Below are 21,525 nucleotides of genomic sequence, written 5' to 3' on the forward strand. Positions count from 1 at the left end.
GACAAGATGTGTAGCACTGCCCTTTCTCCTGAGGCACGGTGGGCATCCTTGAACTTGGTCATGACGGTTGTGGCAAACACCCACAATGAATAATTCTGCACTGCTTGGTCTCTGCCCTTTCCATAGCCATTTGTACTCCTAGAAAGTTCTTTGTGCCGAGAGCTTTCGAGTTTTGTCATGTAGCAGGAGCAACACGCTTTTCTCTCAAGCTTCGGTACTCACAGGGACCAGCCTCCTACACACCTCTTGTCGAAGCAGATCCAGCAAACCAGGCTGTCCAGCCAGCATTCACAGGCACCCCTGGAGCTTAACAAAGAAACAGGAGGAAAGGGGGCCAAGACCTGTGAGCGCTGCTTTGCATCCCTGGCCCCTTGTGTCCTGTGCGCCCGGTGCTACATAGTCCCCTGCATCTCTAGCTGCTTTGTCAGGAAGTGGTGGCCTCATCACATCTAAAGGAGGCAGCCAAGCGGAGACATAGCCAAGACCCATGGTTAAACAGCACATACCTGCATTGCTCCTTGTGAGCTATTGTCTCGCTCTGTCCCCAGGCTGGTCTCCAGCACGAACCATCCAGTGAGAATCTCATGAGGTGTGACTGATTGTCATGCAATGCAAGTGAAATCTTTAGGTGAGCATTAGTTACTGTTGCAGACACGTTAGCTTCAAGTGGAAGCAGTCAATTATAGACTAGAGGTTTTATTGCTCCATTATTACCATGATACTATTAGGTTTGCAGCAGTAGCATTCTGTTTGATCGATCTATTCCAGGACATTGATGGATAGCTTTGTTCTTCAGATGTCAAATATGTGGGACTTCTGTACTTTATGTATTTACTGACACACTCATCTCCTGCAGATACCTGTCCCCCTCTGCGGTGTTTAGCCTTCGCAGGTGACTGTGATGTTTTTCCTTGGGAAACTGTGTGCCGAGCTTGTAATCACATTTATAATTTGCTTTCGGCTCGCTCTCAAATGCAGAAGCACTCCTCGGCTCCTGACGCTTGAAAGAGGTCTTCATGGCCTAGAGGACCTTTCGTTGGTGTCAAGAAATAGATTTAGACTTTTGGTGTTTCTCTCTCTCTCTGACACACACACACACAGACACAGACACACAGACACACACACTCGTAGACACCATTCTGGAAGGGAATTGCCAAGTTGTAGGTTGGGCCTCCAGAACTTTGGTTTTCTGATATTATGCTCCTTGGCCAATCTTTCCTAAAGCCACCTCTGATTTTCAGTTGTCTACAAAGATATTTCTAAGCCCAAATCTCCAAAGAGCATAAACCTCATCATCCACTACTTCAAACCCAAAACATCTCTAACTGTGGTCCCATGAAAAATACTAAATGGGACTTCTCATGTGAAATCCTTGAAGGGCGCGTGGAAGAGAATAAAGTTGGATTTTCTTTCAAATAAAACCAATAGCTCTTACATCTGGCTTTGAAGGTCATCTGTCCTACACAATAAACCAACTGGAAAGCATGAGAAAGCCTGTTCCCCACCAAAAAGCCACTTGGACTTCAGTTTGGTTTTATTCGAGAGCTTTTTGGAAGGCTCACTGTGCTTGCTGGCTGTGCCAGCTGCCTTCCTGAATCAAACCAGTCCCCACCTGCACCTTTGCGATGCTGCTGTAGAATCCATCTTCCACTACGTTTTCAACCTTAGGAACTTTCCAGATCTCTTGGGTGAGTTCATGATCTAATGCTTTCCTGGTAGCGGGGGCAGCTCTAGACAAATCAGGGGACCTTCTCAGGGGCTGTTCACTATTCAGTTTTTAAGGCCAAAGGACAAACGGCTAATTAATACCTGCATTTGGCAGGAACATGATACCAACACCTGGCTTTGTGTGGTTTTTCTTGTGTCTATAAACAGCATTTCCTACAGTCCAGAGCTGTGTGCCTCAGAGCAGTCCACCTGTAGGGCAGGAATCCTCTGTTGCCTTCATTCCTTCCCCACTGAAGGGCAGCATGGCTGGCCCCTCCTCACGTCTCGTCCCTGAATACCCTCGCCGAGGGGCGACCCTGTACCTCTTGCGCATCCCTGGGTGCTGTGTGCGTTAGCAGCTGGCCTCATCCCTGCCGCCTGTGCCCATGTCATTCTGATCTCTCCAGTCATAGAGCTGATGGAATCGTCTTGACCCCAGCACTCACAGTCAGCTTCTGCCTTGCCCAAGGTTAAATGCAGCTATTCAAGTGGGCACTTTTCATAAAAACTAGCTATGCACTAGTCCGGATCTCTCTTAGGCATATTTGGAAGCTTGGAGACATTTCTGGCAGAACACAGGCATTTCGCCTGAATGATACCTGCTTTTTCCTGGGCACATCTCTAGGTGGAAATACCAGGTTCCAAGGGCCGCTATTATTCTGATTTAGCCCTGGGTTCTGAATTTTTGTGGCACCCATAACTGAGACACTTATGTGAGAACCAAGTCAAGTTAGATTCTACAGACAGCCTGAAAGTTCAGGGTCACACACCTGCCTCCAGCTGCCTCAGCAGACTCTCAGCATCCTGTGGACAGAAGCCAGGTCAAGTACCTCCCGGGGAGAGGTGGCTTGGTGCCCAATACCACGAGGATATAGCTGCATTTACCCTGCAATTCCTGTGGGAGACAGAGCTGCAGATTAAGTTGCAGAAACACCATGGAGGTCTCAACTGCGGAATTTTAATGTAAAAATTCCAGGATTTAAGCTTAATCCTTGAACCAACTGGTGAAGTCCTTCAAATGGGGGAATCTCACAAGAGGGCTCAGCAGGGCAAATGCGTGAGTGCATTTGGAACCAATTTAAAGCTCAAAACCAAATGAGCAGAAAGAGTTGCCAACACTCTATTAAAATAAAACAAAGGCGCACTGAGGATGGGAGGGCACACACACGCCTGCTGCCTCTTCTTCTGGCTTCTTCCCGGCTGCTCCTGGGAGGCCATGGGGAGTCGGTGTGTGTGTTCGGGGTGCGGGGTCCTACTGTCCTGCTTTTCCTTCACCCACATTGGGAATATCTATGCTAGGGCCACCTGGTAAACCCAGTATAGTCTTCATTAGGAAGTCAACAGTGACACCTGGGCAGAGAAACCGGCTGTCCACTAAAGACACCGCCTACAGGCCAACTGTTTGGGAATGTTATCAGAACCAACTGGAAAGCCGGGATTGACTAAGAAAATTAATAGGGGTGCCGGTGGGTAGTAATAAGAAAAGCTTGACCTAAAGAAGACCAGCAAATTTCAAGTTTGATCATGGCTTGTACCTGGGAGTTGTGTAACAACAAATTCTCAGAGCGGGCTAAGCTTGGGCACTGTTGGAAGCAGTCAGCTTGTGGAACTACAAGAGAATGCCATATTTTTGTTCAGATAGGCAATCTAGGAGTAGACATATGATGTAGTAGTTAAGATGCCCCCTGGACACCCACATCTCATACATGAGTTCTAGGGTTTGAGTCTCGGCACCACTTCTAATTCAAGTTCCCGTTGGCTGCTCACCCTTGGAGTCCCTGCCAGCCTTGTGGTAGACCTGACTGGGGCCCTGGGCTCCTAGCTTCAGGCTGGCCCAGACTTGGTGGTGGTAGGCACTGGGGAATGAACCAGCAGATGGAAGATGTGCCTCTCTGTTTCTCTGCCTTTCAATAAAATGAAAATAAGTCACTACAACAAAATTAACTTTGAAAACTATGATCTTAAAAACTGTTAACCAAAGTTTAATTAACCTAACTGGGCAGGAAGCACTTTCTTCAAAGAAACTGGATGTCAGTGGACATTTAACCTGGAATCCACATCTCAACGTGATAGGCAATGGGTGTTCCTGTCCCCCAGACTTCTGGGATGCAGCCAGCCTTACCCTGGATTGCCTTCTCGCCAGAGGCTTCTCTCCCCCAAAGTGGCCCTGGCTCTGGCTCCAGTCCTTCACGGTCCTTTAGGAAAGCACACCCTGTAGATAAGGCGGCAGTGCTGCCATTATTATTCATGCGGCTTTTGTTTATCTTCCCAAAAGAAACAATGGCGCTGTGGCAGATGAGTGATGGTTGCGGGGCTGTGGTGGAGGTAAAAGCCACTGCAGGTGGAGTGGCTTAATGGGGTATTAATTGGGAAGCAGGTGAAGGCAAATAGGTAGCACAGCAGGTATGTAAATAGGCCCCTGGGAGGAAAGGCATTGAATTTTATGCTCTTTAACTAAAAATAAAGACCTGATATTTACCTTATCTGTGCTGAAATCCACAGTGTGAGGGCCTTGACAACCACCGACATCATCAATGATTCATTATTATCTCAGCATCATCCATGCTACTTAATAGGATCTTCAGCCTCTTCATTTGTCATGGTTTCAGTGTGTTCTTTGGCTTTAGGAAGCCATACTCTTGCTGCTGTCTGTGTACCTCGGCGGCCAGAACAGCTTCTGCAGGCTGTGTAGGAGAAGTGACGTTTGGGCGGCTAGCCTGCCTGCTGGCTGCTTCCTCCTTCACCCCAGCCAGTGGGAAGAGCACAGCGCAAGTACAGCGCGTGGATGGGCAGTGAAGCTGCCAGGAGCTGCGCGTGCACATGAACGATCTTCTGGTCACCTGAGGATGTCTGGGAGTGAACACTCGGGGGTTTCTGTTGCGTATATTCAGGAAAGTTGCATCTGTGATTGTCTTCAGAACTGATTTACAAGCCATCCATGTAGTGAAATGTTTGTAAATATATAAGGGGGCCTTCCACAAGTTCATGGAAAATGCATATCCTAAAAAACTATGCGTGGAGTTCAACTTTTTTCTCCACCAAAATATCCTTACCTTGTCATTCCATTTTTCTGCAAACTTCTGGAAGTGTTCATTGTAAGGAAAGGGGGAAGGAACAGAGAGGAGACAGGACGTGCGTGCACAGCCAAAATGAGTTTATGCAGGGGAAAATAAGTTTGCAGAGGCAGCTAACGGCCGGCGTGCCCACAGTGGGCACGCGGCAGATGGCAGGGATGTATTTACTATGGGCTGGGTTTACCTACAGCAGAAGCCAGGGGAGGGTCCGGAGGAGGGGCGGAGCTGAGCTAGCCTTACAAACTCATGGGCCTTCCTCTCTGCCTAGTGGTTGGGTGGGGAAGAATACAGGGCACGGGACTGAGCCAGCCTGAGAATGCTGGGGCTAGGGAGTCCCATGGGGGGGGGGGGTCTGCTCTCAGGCAAGGAGCCGAAATGGCTGAGACCTAAGTCCTTGCCCTGTTACTCTTGAATTTGTCCCTTATTTTCAACCCCTGAAGTCTCGCCTAGCATCATCGCTTGTTGTATTTACCACACTTAACTACTAGATGTGTTTGGCTTCTAAAATTTACCCCAGTGGAAGACTTGGACAGACTTGGGTTCTGCTCAGGGTATTCCAAAGAACCTGCCTCAGACTCCCAGGAAAGACATCCCATGAAACATGCAGAGTGATGGCAGCCTTTTTGGGATGTGTGTCCAGCTTCCCAGCAGGGTCCACACTTCGACATTCCTATGCATGCTATTTTAAAAGGCCAGGCACATTCTAACAAGGATAACTTTTTAATTTAATGGTAACGTAGAAAATTATTCAAGGGAGCCACTCGTATTTCTGTTCCAATTAGTCCTGTCCACAACACTCCTAGTGGAGAGTGAGGGAGACCCAGATTCCTTTCTGTTTAGCTGGCCCGTGTTTGTAGTTTTCCCTGGGGAGAGGCAGCACTGGTTTCGAAGATGTTTTTAGCCTTTTACTCTTGAAGTAGCTAAATATCAGTGGAGCTTGTGCTGGCTAAATATTAGTGGAGCTACAGTTTGTACCCCATAAAATGAATTAGGTTTATATTATCATGCAGATCTTTTCCTGTAGTTGCAGTACTCATTAATTTTACTGCTAATGAGATGTAAGCAATTAAATACCTTTAATTAATGAAAATTAGACAAAAGCAAGGGGTGCTGTTTATATCTTCATGAAAATCAGGGAAATGTTTGCAGATCTCACTACGAATTTTCTCTGTAAGAAGGACCACAAATCTGAGCTGCTTTTCTGGTACAGAGAAAGTCATTAAAAGACTGTGCTTTTAGAAAATTAAAGGAGTAGGCGCATATTTGGATGTTACCAAGATGATCCGAGATTGGAAAAGAAAATACGCATAACTGAGAGCCAGTCCTAGATGTAATAGCAAATTTCATGGTTGAAGATGCTACAGGATTGAGTACAATTAATAGTTCGGTTAGCCGTCGTTGAGTTCTGGGGTAGGCCCTGAACACATAATTAGATTATTAAAAATGGCCTGTCTTAGGCTGACTATTACTAAATTGAAATCCAATTATGCTTTTATGATTTTGCTGAAAAATATTTAGCTGTTGTTTGAGTCCTAGAAGATCATTTCCTTTTTGCATCAGCATTTGCACATGTCACAATGCATTTTCCAAACAAGTCCAACCTCAATTATCTTGGAATCAATCTTACATTAGATAAAATATAGTTTAATGAATGTTTTTATGTCTAATGTCATAATCGCCCCTCTCCATACTCGAGGAATTAAAAGATGACAATGGAAGTCTTTGCAAAAGATCTTGTTAATGGGAGGCATGCATATTTTAGAAATAACTAAATTGTGCCATCTTAATACACGGAAAGGCATTGTGCTCAAATATGTGCCCGAGTGCGCTACAAGACAAACTCGGTTTGGTTTTCAGTAATTGGCACTGGAACCGTAATAAAGCAGTTGTTTGCAAAGAGATGGGCTCAGAAATTTCTGTACTCCTGCAGGGTGGATTTAAATGCTAAGTTAAATATTGATGAACCCGAGATTTTTATAATTGATCATTGTATGATTTATACACCGTAATTATAATTAGGTTGAAAGAGACTTTAAAAAGCCAGTTTCCTGGTAGCCAAGGCCATTAAATAGTGCTAAGCTGCCAAAACAAAAATTAGGTGGGAACCCAGCCACCAAGTTCTAAGCGCCTGTCCCCACATCCGATGTACAGTGAGGCCCCACACCTTACCAGGCTGCCCCACCCAGACCACTGACTCCTGCACTGCCTCTGATCTTTCTCGTGCCTTTGTTTCAAACCTAGTTGAACGTAAACAAATAGAAAACTTCAGAGATCCTATGTATAACCACAGGAAAAGGTGGAGGAGGTTGGAAAGGTTAATTAAAAATGTAATGATCCCATTTGCTGAGACAGCACTATTAATCACAGTGTGGCAGCGAGCATGTGACCTGCGTACTCTTGCAGGAGACATCTAATTTTTTAAGGTATGGCGGGTGGCGGGAGGGCGGGGGGGTGCAAGCAGGCGACAGTACGTGCGTTACAGAAACGGGAGCGCTAAGGCATGAGGCTAGCCCCTGACTCCTCGTGGTGAACATTGGGAACGGACTTCACAGGTGGAAAGATTGGTTCCTAAGGTAGGCATTCAGAATGGTTCAGTCGCCATGAGCCCCAGAGGAAACTTGGTTATGGCTCCAGGCTTAATGTTGTTGTGTAAGGTATGAAAAAAACAGAACCAGGAGGAAATGTATCACTGTGTAACATAATGCCTCTGAAACATTGTGTGAATGACAAAATGGGCTCCCACCAGCCAACATGTGCCTGTTAAATGTAATTTTGAGCACCCTGGCTGGGAGAGGCCACACTCTTGGAGGATCAGTTAGAAGGGTCACAACCTGTTTGATCAGATTTGCCATCTGAGCCACGGAGCTGTCGGGAGATAAGAGTGTCAACGTGAGCTTCCAGAAAAAGCTTCCTGTGAGGATGTGGGCACTTCTTGGTCATTTTTGATTTGCTGGGATAACACTTTAGAGGGAGCCTGCTAGAAGAAGAGCAGTAGTTATGTTAACATGGTAATTAAGTCAGAAAGCAAGAGGACACAAGTTGTGAATCCGGTTCTGTGACCCTAAGAACAAAGGCAGAAAGACACCCAGAAGCGGGCAGTTCTTTGTCAACGCCGTTCTCTGTGTCTTGGAACTTTCTGCTTAATCACATCACACACAGGCCGTGCAGATTTTAATGCGCTGACTGTTTTGTCCTACCTCATAATCGAGAGAAATGGATTTCTAGTTGCGTGCATCTGTGTCTCATCCTGAATCGTTTCCACTGGGTAGCTGGCCCCAGCGTTTGCCAATCGACAGGGGCATTTTCCAAGTGGAACTAACCAGGGGCGGCCGGCCACCGTGATTAGCCTCTTTGATTTGGGACAGTGTGAGGATTGGGTCCGGGCTGAGGGCGGTTTCTGGCTTCAGAGGAGTTTAGAAACTGAACGCTTCTCCCAGTGCGTAATTCATCCCTGACACCTGCACGCCTCCCCGTGTGGGAGGGACCTTTCCAATTGCTCTGCTGCGGGTCTGGGTTGAAACCGCTGATCCCTGTGCTCTCCCGGGCAGCAAACAGCTGAGGAGCCTGTGCATTGGAGTGTGTAGAACCGCTGGCTAGGGTTTTCCATTCTGTTCCTGATCATAAACTTATATCCTAGACATTTGAAGTGATCGTCAGCAAAAGCAAACTATAAACAGCAAATCAAAGAACTTTCAGGCTTGGAGGGGACCTAGCCCACAGATGGGGAAACTGAGACCCACAGGGAACAAGCTGACTTGATCAGACCACGTTTAAATCCCCAATCCTCCTGACTCCTAGTCCATTGTGATTTTAAAAGTACCTAGCCCTTTTAATTCCTTGTTTTGGGATCTGGCCCTCTGGAAACAATGTCACAGTCAGCAGTGATCCCACCAGCGAGGTCTGAAGTCACTGTGGCTTAGGTGATGCCAGGTGACCGCGGGGTGGTGGAGAGTTGAAGGGAGAAGCTGGTGAGAGGGCGTCTCCGAGGAGCACCCGGGCTGAGCACCACTGCTCCCAGGTTTCTAGTACACAGCCGGGTTCCAAGAGTACTTGCGGTCCAGCCAGTGTGGCAGACATCTACCAAGTCAGAGAGCAGACTGGGGGAGAGCAGCCATTTAGTGCTGAGCTCTCAAAGGAGCTGGGGCAGGGGCAGTTATGGGGTGTCTGTTCTGAAGTGGAACCCGGGCGGGCCCCTGTTCCCCCTCGCTGCCAGTGCAAGGTGACACAGTGCCCCGGGGGACTCCACTGAGAGAGGAATCACTCTTCCCTCTCCTATCTCTGCTCTCGGATCGTTGAGGGAGCAGTTTTGTGTCCTGGGACTGTGTGTAATGGATGAGAGGATCTGTCTTCCTCCCAGGTGGGGAGGCTCAGCCTGCGCTGTGTGTCCTGTGATTTTAGACTGTTTTGAACTTACTGCAGCAGGGCAAGTACCTTTGGGGCGGGACAGAGTTGGAGGTGGCTATGTGAGGAACTGAGAAAGGAGGTGAGAGGAGGGAGGGGCTAGGAGCCGCCTTCTATGTGTTCTGAGCCACTGCTGTGTGAGACTTTTCAAAAGAGTAATATGGCGTCCATGAATTTTTTCCACTTTTAAAAAATCTTAAAATTTAATTTTTATCTGAAGGGCAGAGAGAGAGAGAGAGAAGACAGATTTTCCACCTGCTGGTTCACTCCCCAAATGCCCACAACAGGAGCCCACAATGCTCCTGAAGCCAGGAGCTGGGAACTCAGTCCAGGTCTTCATATGCGTGGCAGGGATCCAACTACTTTCAGCCATCCCCTGCTGTCTCCCAGGGTGTGCCTCAGCAGGAAGCCGGAATCAGAAGTAGAATGTCCTGGACTTGATAACGCACACAGGCATCCCAAGTGGAGTCCTGACTGCTGGGCCAAATGCCCACCTGTGTTCCAATATTTTGTTATAAACATTTTCAAACATGCACTAAAATGGAAAAAGGTTACCGTAACAGCCCCAGCACCTGGACTGTACTGTTAACATTTGATTGTGGTTGCTTTAACAATGCCCTTGTACCCAGCCCTTGAAGTTTTAAAAATACAGATACCGACTGGCGCCATGGCTTAACAGGCTAATCAATCCTCCTTGCGGCGCCGGCACACCAGGTTCTAGTCCTGGTCAGGGCACCGGATTCTGTCCCGGTTGCCCCTCTTCCAGGCCAGCTCTCTGCTGTGGCCCGGGAATGCAGTGAAGGATGGCCCAAGTCCTTGGGCCCTGCACCCTATGGGAGACCAGGAGAAGCACCTGGCTCCTGGCTTCGGATCAGCGAGATGCACCGGCCGCAGCAGCCATTGGAAGGTGAACCAACGGCAAAAAGGAAGACCTTTCTCTCTGTCTCTCTCTCTCACTATCCACTCTGTCTGTCAAAAAAAAAAAAACAGATACCAATATATTCCTTACATGCTCCAGTGTGTGTATTCACCGGTATTCAGTGGTCACTTTGATTTTTTGTCCTTTTGAGAGAATGTTTATACATGGGCAAACCTTCAATGTACCATTCTCTGCACCAAACTAGACAACTCACACCTCTGGCAGCATAGAGAACTTCCTTTGGGAAATTACTCTTGATTTTTTTGTTTTCTTTTTTTTAAAAGAAAGCTTTTATTTAATAAATATAAATTTCATAGGTACAGCTTTTGGAATATAGCGGTTCTTCCCCTCATACCCACCCTCCCACCCCTGCTCCTATCCCACCTCCTACCGCCTCTCCCATCCCATTCTTAATTAAGACTCATTTTTAATTATATACAGAAGATTAACTGTATACTAAGTAAAGATTTCAACAGTTTGCACCCATACAGAAACACAAAGTATTAAATACTGTTTGAAGACTGGTTCTACCATTAATTCTCATAGTACAACACATTAAGGACAGAGATCTTACATGGGTTGTAAGTGCACAGTGACTCCTCTTGTTGATTGAATAATTGACACTCTTATGATGTAAGTGATCACTTGAGGCTCCATTCATGAGCTACCAAGGCTATGGAAGCCTTTTGAGTTCGCAAACTCTGACATTATTTAGACAGGGCCATAATCAAAGTGGAAGTTCTCTCCTCCCTTCAGAAAAGGTAGCTCTTTTGATGGCCCATTCTTTGGCTGGGATCTCACTCACAGAGATCTTTCATGTAGGCCATTTTTTTGCCACAGTGTCTTGGCTTTCCATTCCTAAAATGCTCTCATGGGCTTTGTAGACAGATCCGAATGCCTTAAGGGCTGGTTCTAAGGCCAGGGTGCTATTTAGGGCGTTTGTCATTCTATGAGCCTGTTTGCCATATTGGATCATTCTCTCCTTTTTAATTCTATCTATTGTTATTAGCAAACACTTGGTCTTATTTATGTGATCACTTTGACACTTATTCCTAACTTATCAGTTGTGCACTTAAAATGATCACTTTAACTAGTAAGATGGCTTTGGTACCTGCCAACTTAGTGGGATTTGGTGTCCCATGGAAAGTTTTTAGCTTTACCCTTAGGGGTAAGTCCAAGGGAACGTGAGCCAAACTGTACAGCTCCCTCTCTTACTTCCACTCTTATTTTAAAAAGAAATCAAATTTCAATTGGATTTAAGCACCTAAGAATAATTCTGTGTTAAGTAAGGAGTTCAACCAATGGTATTAAGTAGAAAAAGAAAATAGTAAAAAGAATAAAATAGTAATCTGCTCCTCGACAGCCAGTAAAAAGGCTGATCAAGTCACTTCTCATAGTGTCAATTTCACTTCTACAGCTTTCTTTTTAGGTGCTCAGGTAGTTGTCACAGATCAGGGAGAACATATTATATTTGTCCCTTTGGGACTGGCTTATTTCACTCAGTATGGTGTTTTCCAGATTCCTCCATTTTGTTGCAATTGATTGGATTTCAATTTTTAATCCTGTGTAGTATTCCATAGAGTACACATCCCATAATTTCTTTATCTAGCATTCTGTTGAGGGACATTTAGGTTGATTCCATGTCTTAGCTATTGTGAATTGAGCTACAATGAACGTGGAGGTGCAGATAGCTCTTTTATTTGCTGATTTAATTTCCCTTGGGTAAATTCTGAGGAGTGGGATGGCTGGGTTGTATGGTAGGGCTGTATTTGTATTTCTGAGGTATCTCCAAATTTTCTTCCATAGTGGCTTTACTAGTTTGCATTCCCACCAACGATAGATTAGTGTCCCTTTTTCCCCACATCCTTGCCAGCATCTGCTGTTGGTAGATTTCTGTATGTGAGCCATTCTACCTGGGGTGAGGTGAAACCTCATTGTGATTTTGATTTGCATTTCCCTGATGGCTAGTGATAGTGAACTTTTTTTTTAATGTGTCTGCTGACCATTTGGATTTCCTCTTTTGACAAAGTCTGTTTAAGTCATTTGCCCTTTTCTTCACTGGGTTGTTTGTTTTGTTGTTGTGGAGTCTCCTGATTTCTTTGTAGATTCTAGTTATTAATCTTTTATCAGTTGCATAGTTTGCAAATAATTTCTCCCATTCTCTTGGTTGCCTCTTCACTTTTTTGCCATACTGAAGCTTCTCAATTTGATGTAATCTTATTTGTTAATTTTGGCTTTGGCTGCCTATGCCTCTGAGGTCTTTTCAAAGAAGTCTTTGCCTGTTCCTATATCTTACGGGGTTTCTTTGATGTTCTCTAGTAGTTTGATGGTGTCAAATCTTAGATTTAGACCTTTAATCCATGTTGAGTGGATTTTTGTGTAAGGTATAAGGTAGGGGTCTTGCTTCATATTTCTGCATCTGGAAATCAGTTTTCCCAGCACCATTTGTGAATAGACTGTACTTGTTCCAGGAATTGGTTTTAGCTCCTTGATCAAATATAAGTTGGTTGTAGATGCTTGAATTGATCTCTGGCATTTCTATTTTGTGCCATTGGTCTATCCATCTGTTTTTGTACCAGGCTGTTTTCATTATAACTGCCCTGTAGTATGTATTGAAATCTAGCATTTTGATGCCTCCAGCTTTGTTTTTTTGTGTAAGATTGCTTTGGCTATTTGAGGTCTACTGTGTTTCCATAAGAATTTCAGCATCATTTTTTCTAGATTTAAGAAGAATATCTTTGGTATTTTGATTGGTATTGCATCAAATCTGTGAATTGCTTTTGGAAGAATGCACATTTTGATGATATTCATTATTCCAATCCATGAATATGCAAGGTTTTCCCATTTTTTGTATCTTCTTCTATTTCTTTAATGTTTTGTAATTCTCATTGTAGAAAACTTTGAAATCCTTGGTTAAGTTTATTCCAAGGTATTCGAATTTTTTTTTGTAGCTGTTGTGAATGTGATTGATCTTAGAAGTTCTTTCTCAGCCTTGGCATTATCTGTGTATACAAAGGCTGTTGATTTTTGTTTATTGATTTTATATCCTGTTACTTTACCAAACTCTTCTATGAGTTCAAACAGTTTCTTAGTGGAGTTCTTTGGAACCCCTAAATAAAGAATCATGTCATCTGCAAATAGGGATAGTTTGACTTCTTCCTTCCAAATTTGAATCCCTTTGATTTGTTTTTCTTGCCTAATGGCTGTGGCTAAAACTTTCAAGCCAGTATTGAATAGCAGTGGTGAGAGTGGACACCCTTATCTGGTTCTGGATCTCAGTGGGAATGCTTCCAACTTTTCTCCATTCAATAGGATGCTGGCCATGGGTTTGTCATAAATTGCCATGATTGCGTTGAGGTATGTTCCTTCTATACCCAATTTTTTTTGTTATAGTTATGGTGTATTTTTTAACTTTTATTTAATAAATATAAATCTCAAAAGTACAACTTTTGAATTTTAGTGGCTTTTCCCCCCATAATCTCCCTCCCAACCGCAACCATCCCATCTCCCACTCCCTCTCCCATCCCATTCACATCAAGATTCATTTTCAGTTATCTTTATATACAGAAGATCAATTAAGTAAAGATTTCAACAGTTTGCACCCACACAGAAACACAAAGTATAAAGTACTATTTGAGTACTAGTTATAGCATTAATTCACATAGTACAACACATTAAGGACAGAGATCCTACATGGGTTGTAAGTGCATAGTGACTCCTATTGTTGATTGAACAATTGACACTCTTATTTATGGCGTCAGTAATCACCCAAGGCTCTTATCATGAACTGCCAAAGCTATGGGAGCCTCTTGAGTTCGCCAACTCAGATCTTATTTAGAGAAGGCCATAGTCAAAGTGGAAGTTCTCTCCACCTTTCAGAGAAAGGTACCTCCTCCTTTGATGGCCTGTTCTTTTGCTGGGATCTCACTCACAGAGATCTTTGATTTAAGTCTTTTTTTTTTTTTTTTTTTTTTTGCCACATTGTCTTGCCTTTCCATGCCTGAATACTGTCATGGGCTGTTTAGCCGGATCTGAATGCCTTAAGGCATTCTGAGGCATTCTGATTCTGAGGCCAGAGTGCTGTTTAGGACATCTTCCATTCTATGAGTCTGTTGTTCTATACCTAATTTGCTTAGAGTTTTCATCATGAAAGGGTCTTGTATTTTATCAGATGCTTTCTTTGTATCTATTGAGATAATCCATATGGTTTTTGTTCAGCAGTTTGTTAATGTGGTGTATCACATTGATTTGCAAATGTTGAATCATCCCTGCATACCAGGAATAAATCCCACTTAGACTGGGTGGGTGATCTTTCTGATTTGTTCTTGGATTCTATTGGCTAGAATTTTGTTGAGGAATTTTGCATCTATGTTCATCAGGGAAACTGGTCTGTAATTTTCTTTCTCTGTTGCATCTTTGTCAGGTTTATGAATTAAGGTGATGCTGGCTTCGTAGAAAGAATTTGGGAGGATTTCCTCCCTTTCAGTTGTTTTGAATAATTTGAGAAGAATTGGGAGTTAGTTCTTCTTTAAATGTTTGATAGAATTCAGTAGCAAATCCATCCAGTCTTGGGCTTTTCTTTGTTTACTGTTTACTTTGTTTTCTTTGTTTACTGATTCAATTTCCATATTGGTTATGGGTTGGTTTAGGTTTTCTATGTCGTCGTGGCTCAATTTAGGTAGGTTATATGTGTCCAGAATATCTATCCATTCCTGCTGAGTTTCCCAGTTTGTTGGCATACAACTCATTGTAGTAATTTCTGATGATTCTTTTTATTTCAGTGGTGTCTGTTGTTACTTTTTTTTCATCTCTAATTTTATTTTGGTCTTCTCTCTCTCTTTTTTTTTGTTATTTGGCTCAGTGTTGTGTCAGTTTTGTTTATTTTTTCAAAATAAACAAGCTCTTCATTTTGCTGATCTTTTATATTTTTTTGGGATTCAATTTTGTTGATTTCTTCTCTAATTTTAATTATTTCTTTTTTTCTATTAGTTTTGGGTTTGGTTTGCTGTTGTTTTTTAGATCCTTGAGATGCATTGATAGCTCATTTATTTGGTGTCTTTCCAATTTCTTGATGTAGACACCAATTGCTATAAGCTTCCCTCTTAACTCTGCTTTTGCTGTAGCTCATAGGTTTTAACGCTTTAATATGTTCTATTGTTATCTTCATTTGTTTCCAGAAAGTTTTTGATTTCTCCTATGACCCACTGTTCATTCAGGAGTGTGTTGTTCAGTCTCCATGTGTTTTCATATGCTCTAGAGATTCCTGAGTTGCTAATTTCCAGCTTCATTCCACTGTGGTTTGAGAATATCCATGGTATGATTTTGATTCTTTTGTAGGATGAAAAGTTCTGTAGTTATCTGTTAGGTCTTTTTGGTCTATAGTGTTGATTAAATCTGCTGTTTCCTTGTTGATTTTCTTTCTGGTTTTCTGTCCGTTGCTGAAAGATGAGTATTGAAGCCCCCAAGTACTATTGTATTGGAATCTAAATCTCCCTTTAAATCCCTTAACATTTCTATTAAATAGCCAGGTGCCCTGTAATTAGGTGCATATAAGTTTATAAGTTACATCTTCCTGTTGAATTGATCTCTTAATCATTATATAGTTCCTTTTTTTGTCTCTTTCAACAGTTTTTGTGTTAGTCTATTTTGTCTGATATTACAATGGCTACACCAGATCTTTTTTGGTTTCTGTTGGCATGGGATATCTTTTTCCATCCTTGCACTTTCAGTCTGCATGTGTCTTTGTTAGTGAGATGTGTTTCTGGCAGGCAGCAAATAGTTGGGCTTTATTCTTTAATCTATTCAGCCAGTCTATGCCTTTTAACTGGGGAGCTGAGGCCATTTACATTCAAGGTGACTATTGATAAGTAATTACTTTGCCCTGCCATTTTTCCAAAGATATTCCTGATTTATACTTTGAACTTCCTGTGATGTTTTACTGAGAGATTTTCTTCCCTTACCTTCTTTCGTATTGATGACCATGTTGTGTGTAACATATCTTTAAGCATCTTTTGTAGGGCTGGACAGGTGGTGACAAATCCTTTCAATTTCGGTTTGTTATGGAAGGTCTTTATTTCACCTTCATTCACAAATGAGAGCTTTGCAGGGAGTAATTGCAGGATGACAGTTTTTTTTCTTAAGACTTGGACTATATCTTGCCGTTCTCTCCTAGCCTATAGGGTTTCTGATGAGAAGTCTGCTGTGAGTCTAATTGGAGATCCTCTGAAAGTAGTCTGGGATTTCTCTGTGAACATTTTAGAATCTTCTCTTTATATCTCACTGTGGTGAGTTTGATTACAATGTGTTGTGGTGAGGATCTTTTCTGGTCATGTCTATCGGGAGTTCTCTGTGCTTCCTGTACTTGGATGTCCCTTTCTTTCTCCAAACCTGGGAAGTTTTCTGCTAGCATTTCACTAAAAAGACCTTCTAATTCTTTCTCTCTCTCCATGCCTTCAGGAATTCCTAGAACCCGAATGTTAAGATTTTTTTTATAGTACCTTATAGATTGCCAACAGTGTTTTTTAGATTTCTAATTTCCTCTTCTTGTCTTTGGTTTGACTGTATGCTTTCCTGTATTGTGTCTTCTAAGTCCGATATTCCCTCTTCTGCTTCACTAATTCTGTTTTTAAGACTCTCCTCTGCATTCCTTACTTGCTCTATTGAGTTCTTCATTTCATTTTGATTTCTTTCTTTCTTTTTTTTTTTTTTGACAGGCAGAATGGACAGTGAGAGAGAGAGACAGAGAAAGGTCTTCTTCTGCCATTGGTTCACCCTCCAATGGCCGCCGCGGCCAGCGCGCTGCAGCCAGCCCACCGCGCCTATCCAAAGGCAGGAGCTAGGTGCTTCTCCTGGTCTCCCATGGGGTGCAGGGCCCAAGCACTTGGGCCATCCTCCACTGCACTCCCTGGCCACAGCAGAGAGTTGGCCTGGAAGAGGGGCAACCGGGACAGAATCCAGCACCCCGACCAGGACTAGAACTCGGTGTGCCGGCGCTGCAAGGCAGAGGATTAGCCTTGTGAGCCGCGGCGCCGGCCCTGATTTCTTTTTAAGATCTCAATTTCATGGGAAATACTTTCTTTCATGTGCTGCATGGATTTCAATAGTTTATGTGTTTGGTTTTGATTACTTCTATGCAATCTTATGTTCAATTTTTTGAGTTCCATTTCTTGCATTTCTTCTATCTCATCATCTCACAATCTAGTATTGTAGTGTTGTGTTCCTTTGGGAGTGTCATGTTGCCTTCCTTATTCTTGTTTCTTGGATTGGTGCGTTGTTTGGCATTTATGAAGCTACCTGTTCTTCTTCCTCCCCTCCCCTCCCCTCCCCTTCTCCTTCCCCTCCCCTTCCTTCTTCTTCTCCTTCTTCTTTGTTGCTGTGGTGTTTTATCATTGTACTATGACTCTGTAGATAAGTGGAATGTCTGCTTTCAATGAATCTCTAGAGGCTTGTAATAAGTGTTGCCAGAGAGTTCTGTTCAGTTCTCCAGGGTTAAGGGTGTGCTGAAGGTGACTCAACCAGGGTTGGCATGGTAAATCTTCTCTCTCTTTTTTTAATCATAAGGGAGGTTTATTCTTCTTAGCTGAGCTCTTCTCAATGCAGAACAATGCTTGAGCACTAGTCCCAGTGGGTATAATATTTGTCTGCTCTGTCCCAAAGACCACACAAAGGATCTGTGCAGTCCTCAGTATAAGTTCAGATTCCCCGGCAATGTCTCTCACCAGGTAACTAGGAACCTCTGATGTGGAATCTCTCACTGAGACTGCTCAAAGTCCAACCACAACATGAGTCCGCCCATAGACCTTCAGTTTTTTTTCACAGTGCTGGTTCAGAAGCTTCACCCCGTCACAAGATCCTAGCCCTCTGTTAGCTCTCTACACCAGAGTCAGGAGTCTCTGCTCGTCTGGTTGCCAGGTGCAGACATGAGCTGGCGCAGCTGTTACGTATGTCCAAAATGGTGCCTGCTCTCTTAGCTTGTAACAGTACACCTTTGTAAAGTGATGGGAGTGAAAGGAGAGAAAGAAACATGCCTGTCCCGTCCTTTTTTTTTTCTCCTCTAGTTTGGCTGGTACACTTCCGCCAGGGGTCTTGAAGCCTAGTTTCCTCTTGTCTCTTCCTGTGACTTTTTCACCAGTGGCTTGGCCCACTGTGGTCTGATCTCACCTCACTTACAGCACTGGTACATCGGCTCTCAGCTGTAGGGGTCCCAAGCCCTGGGCACCCACACCTTCCACGTAGGTCCACTGTGTCCTCTAATTTCACAAGGGTTTCCTCTGCCATTTTTTCCCTAATTCTTCCTGAGACTACACTATCTCTACTTTTTTAAAACTGTCTTCTCCTGGGCTGGAGCATTAAGGTCCCTCTCCACTCTGCCATTTTGGAACCTTGATTTTTTTCATCATAAGTTAGTTTTGCCTATTTTACAACTTCAGATATGAGTATATGAATAAAATGTGTCTTCTTTGTGTAAGGCTTTTTACATTCATGTTGTATGTATCAGTAGTTAATCTGTTCATTTTTTTTCTGAGTGCTAGTCTACAATTAAATCATTTTCCTGTTGATAGATTCAGATACATGGACTGTTTACAGCTTTTGGTCAATATCAGTATACCATCATAATATTCTTTTATAATCCCTTTTGTGGTCCTAGGACTAAGTTCTCATTTTTGTTGGATAAATACATACAGGTGGAATTGCTGTGTTGTAGGGTAAGCATATGGTTAGGTTCTTTTTTTCCCAAAGAAACCTTTTATTTAATGAGTGCAAATTTCATAAGTACAGCTTTTGGAATATAGCGATTTAGTGATTCTTTCCACCATACCTGCCTTTGCACCCTACCACCTCCTCCCTCTCCCATTCCCAGTCCTATTCTCTATTAAGGAAAAATACCTGTTCCTGTACAGTCAAGACAAGGGCTATTCAAGTCATTGTTTCTCAAAGTGTCAATTTAACTTCTAAATATTTCCTTTTAGGTATTTTATTAGTTATCATAGATTAGGGAGAATATATAATATTTGTCCCTTTGGGACTTGTTTATTTCACTAAGTATGATGTTTTCCAGATGTATCCATTTTGTTGCAAATGACTGATTTCATTTTTTTTTTTACCACTATGTAGTATTCTACAGAGTACATATCCCAACGACTTGGGCCATCCTCCACTGTACTCCCCGACCACAGCAGAGAGCTGGACTGGAAGAGGAACAACCAGGACAGAATCCGGTGCCCCAACCGGGACTAGAACCTGGGGTGCCAGTACCACAGGCGGAGGATTAGCCTAGTGAGCCACTGCGCCGGCTTCCAAACTGTCTTAAATAGTGGTATTACCAGTTTACATTCCCACCAACAGTGGATTAGAGTACATTTTTCTCCACATCCTTGCCAGCATTTATTGTTTGTCAATTTCTGTATGAAAGCCATTCTACCCGGGGTGAGGTGAAACCTCATTGTGGTTTTGATTTGCATTTCCCTGATGGCTAGTTATCCTGAACTTTTTTTCATGTGTCTGTTGATCATTTGGATTTCCTCTTTTGAAAAATGTCTTTGTAAGTCCTTTGCCCATTTCTTCACTGGGTTGTTTTGTTGTTGTGGAGTTTCTTGAACTCTATATATTCTGGTTATTAATCTTTTATCAGTTGCATAGTTTGCAAATAATTTCTCCCATTATGTCAGTTACCTCTTCGTTTCCTGAGTGTTTCTTTTGCAGTACAGAAGCTTCTTAATTTGAGTAAACCCATTTGTTGATTTTGACTTTGATTGCCTGTCTTTGTCAAGAACTCTTTGTGCCAATGTTTTGTGGGATTTCTCCAATGTTCTCTAATAATTTGATTTTATCGTGTCATAGATTTAGGTCTTTAATCCAATTTGAATAGATTTTTTTGTGAAAGGTGTAAGGTAGGGATCCTGCTTCATACTTCTGCATGTAGAGATCCAGCTTTTTCAGCACCATTTGCTGAATAGACTGTTCTTCCTCCAGGGATTGGTTTTAGCTCCTTTGTCAAATATAAGTTGGTTGTAGATGCTTGAATTGATTTCTGGCATTTCTATTCTGTGCCATTGGTCTATCCATCTGTTTTTGTACCAGTAACAGGCTGTTTTCATTATAACTGCCTTGTATGTCTTGAAATCTGTCATTGTGATGCCTCTGGCTTTGTTTTTATTGTGTAAGACTGCTTTAGCTATTTGAGGTCTCCTGTGTTTCCATCTGAATTTCAGCATCATTTTTTTCTAGATTTGAGAAGAATGCCTTTGGTATTTTGATTGGTATCGTATCAAATCTGTAAGTTGCTTTTGGAAGAATGTACATTTTGATGATATTCATTATTCCAATCCATGAATATGCAAGGTTTCTCCATTTTTTTGTATCTTCTATTTCTTTAATGTTTTGTAATTCTCATCTTAGAGATCTTTGACATCCTTGGTTGAATTTATTTCAAAGTCTTCTTTTTTGTAGCTATTGTGAATGTGATTGATCTTAGAAGTTTTTTCTCAGCCATGGCATTATCTGTGTATTCAAAGGCTGTTGATTTTTGTGTATTGATTTTATATCCTGTTTCTTTACCAAACTCTTCTATGGGTTTCAATAGTCTCTTGGTTGAGTCTTTTGGATCCCCTATTTATAGAATTATGCCATCTGCAAATAGGGATAGTTTGACTTCCTGTTTCCCAATTTGAATACCTTTGATTTCTTTTTCTTGCTTAGTGACTATGGCTAAAACTTCTAGGACAATATTGAATAGGAATGGTGATAGTGGACACCCTTATCTGGTTCTGGATCTCATTGGGAATGCTTCCAACTTTTCTCCATTCAATAGGATGCTGGCCATGGGTTTGTCATAAATTGCCTTGATTGTATTGAGGAATGTTCCTTCTATACCCAATTTGCTTAGAGTTTTCATTATGAAAGGCCGTTGTATTTTTCAAATACTTTCTCTGCATCTATTGAGATAATCATACGTTTTTTTTCTTCAGTTTGTTAATGTGATGTATCACATTGATTTTGCAAATGTTGAACCATCCCTGCATACCAAGGATAAGTCTCACTTGTCTAGGTGAATGATCTTTCTAATGTTTTGTTGAATTTGATTGATAATTTTGTTGAGGATTTTTGTGTCAATGTTCCTCAGGAAAATTGGTCTCTAGTTCTCTTTTTCTGTTGCATCTTTTCTGAGTTTAATAATTGAGGTGATCCTGGCTTCATAGAATCAATACGGGAGGATTCCCTTCATTTCAAGTTATTTTGAAAAACTTGAGAAGAATTGGAGTTAGTTCTTCTTTAAATGTCTGGTAGAGGGGCCAGTGCTGTTGTGCAATAGGATAATCCTCAGCCTGTGGCGCTGCCATCCCATATGGGCGTGAGTTCTAGTCCCCGCTGCTCCTCTTCCAATCCAGCTCTCTGCTGTGGTCTGGGAAGGCAGAGGAAGATGGC

The 21,525-nt window shown here is 42.7% G+C and overlaps 1 protein-coding gene across 2 annotated transcripts in view; it reads left to right on the forward strand.

The window, feature by feature from the left end:
• The window catches only part of GFRA1 (GDNF family receptor alpha 1), a 228,979-nt gene that overhangs the window by 129,158 nt on the left and 78,296 nt on the right, over window positions 1-21,525 (forward strand). The gene's annotated exons all lie outside the window — the stretch shown is intronic.

This window comes from Lepus europaeus, chromosome 17 (genome assembly GCF_033115175.1).
Source record: "Lepus europaeus isolate LE1 chromosome 17, mLepTim1.pri, whole genome shotgun sequence".
Classification (NCBI taxonomy): Eukaryota; Metazoa; Chordata; class Mammalia; order Lagomorpha; family Leporidae; genus Lepus; species Lepus europaeus.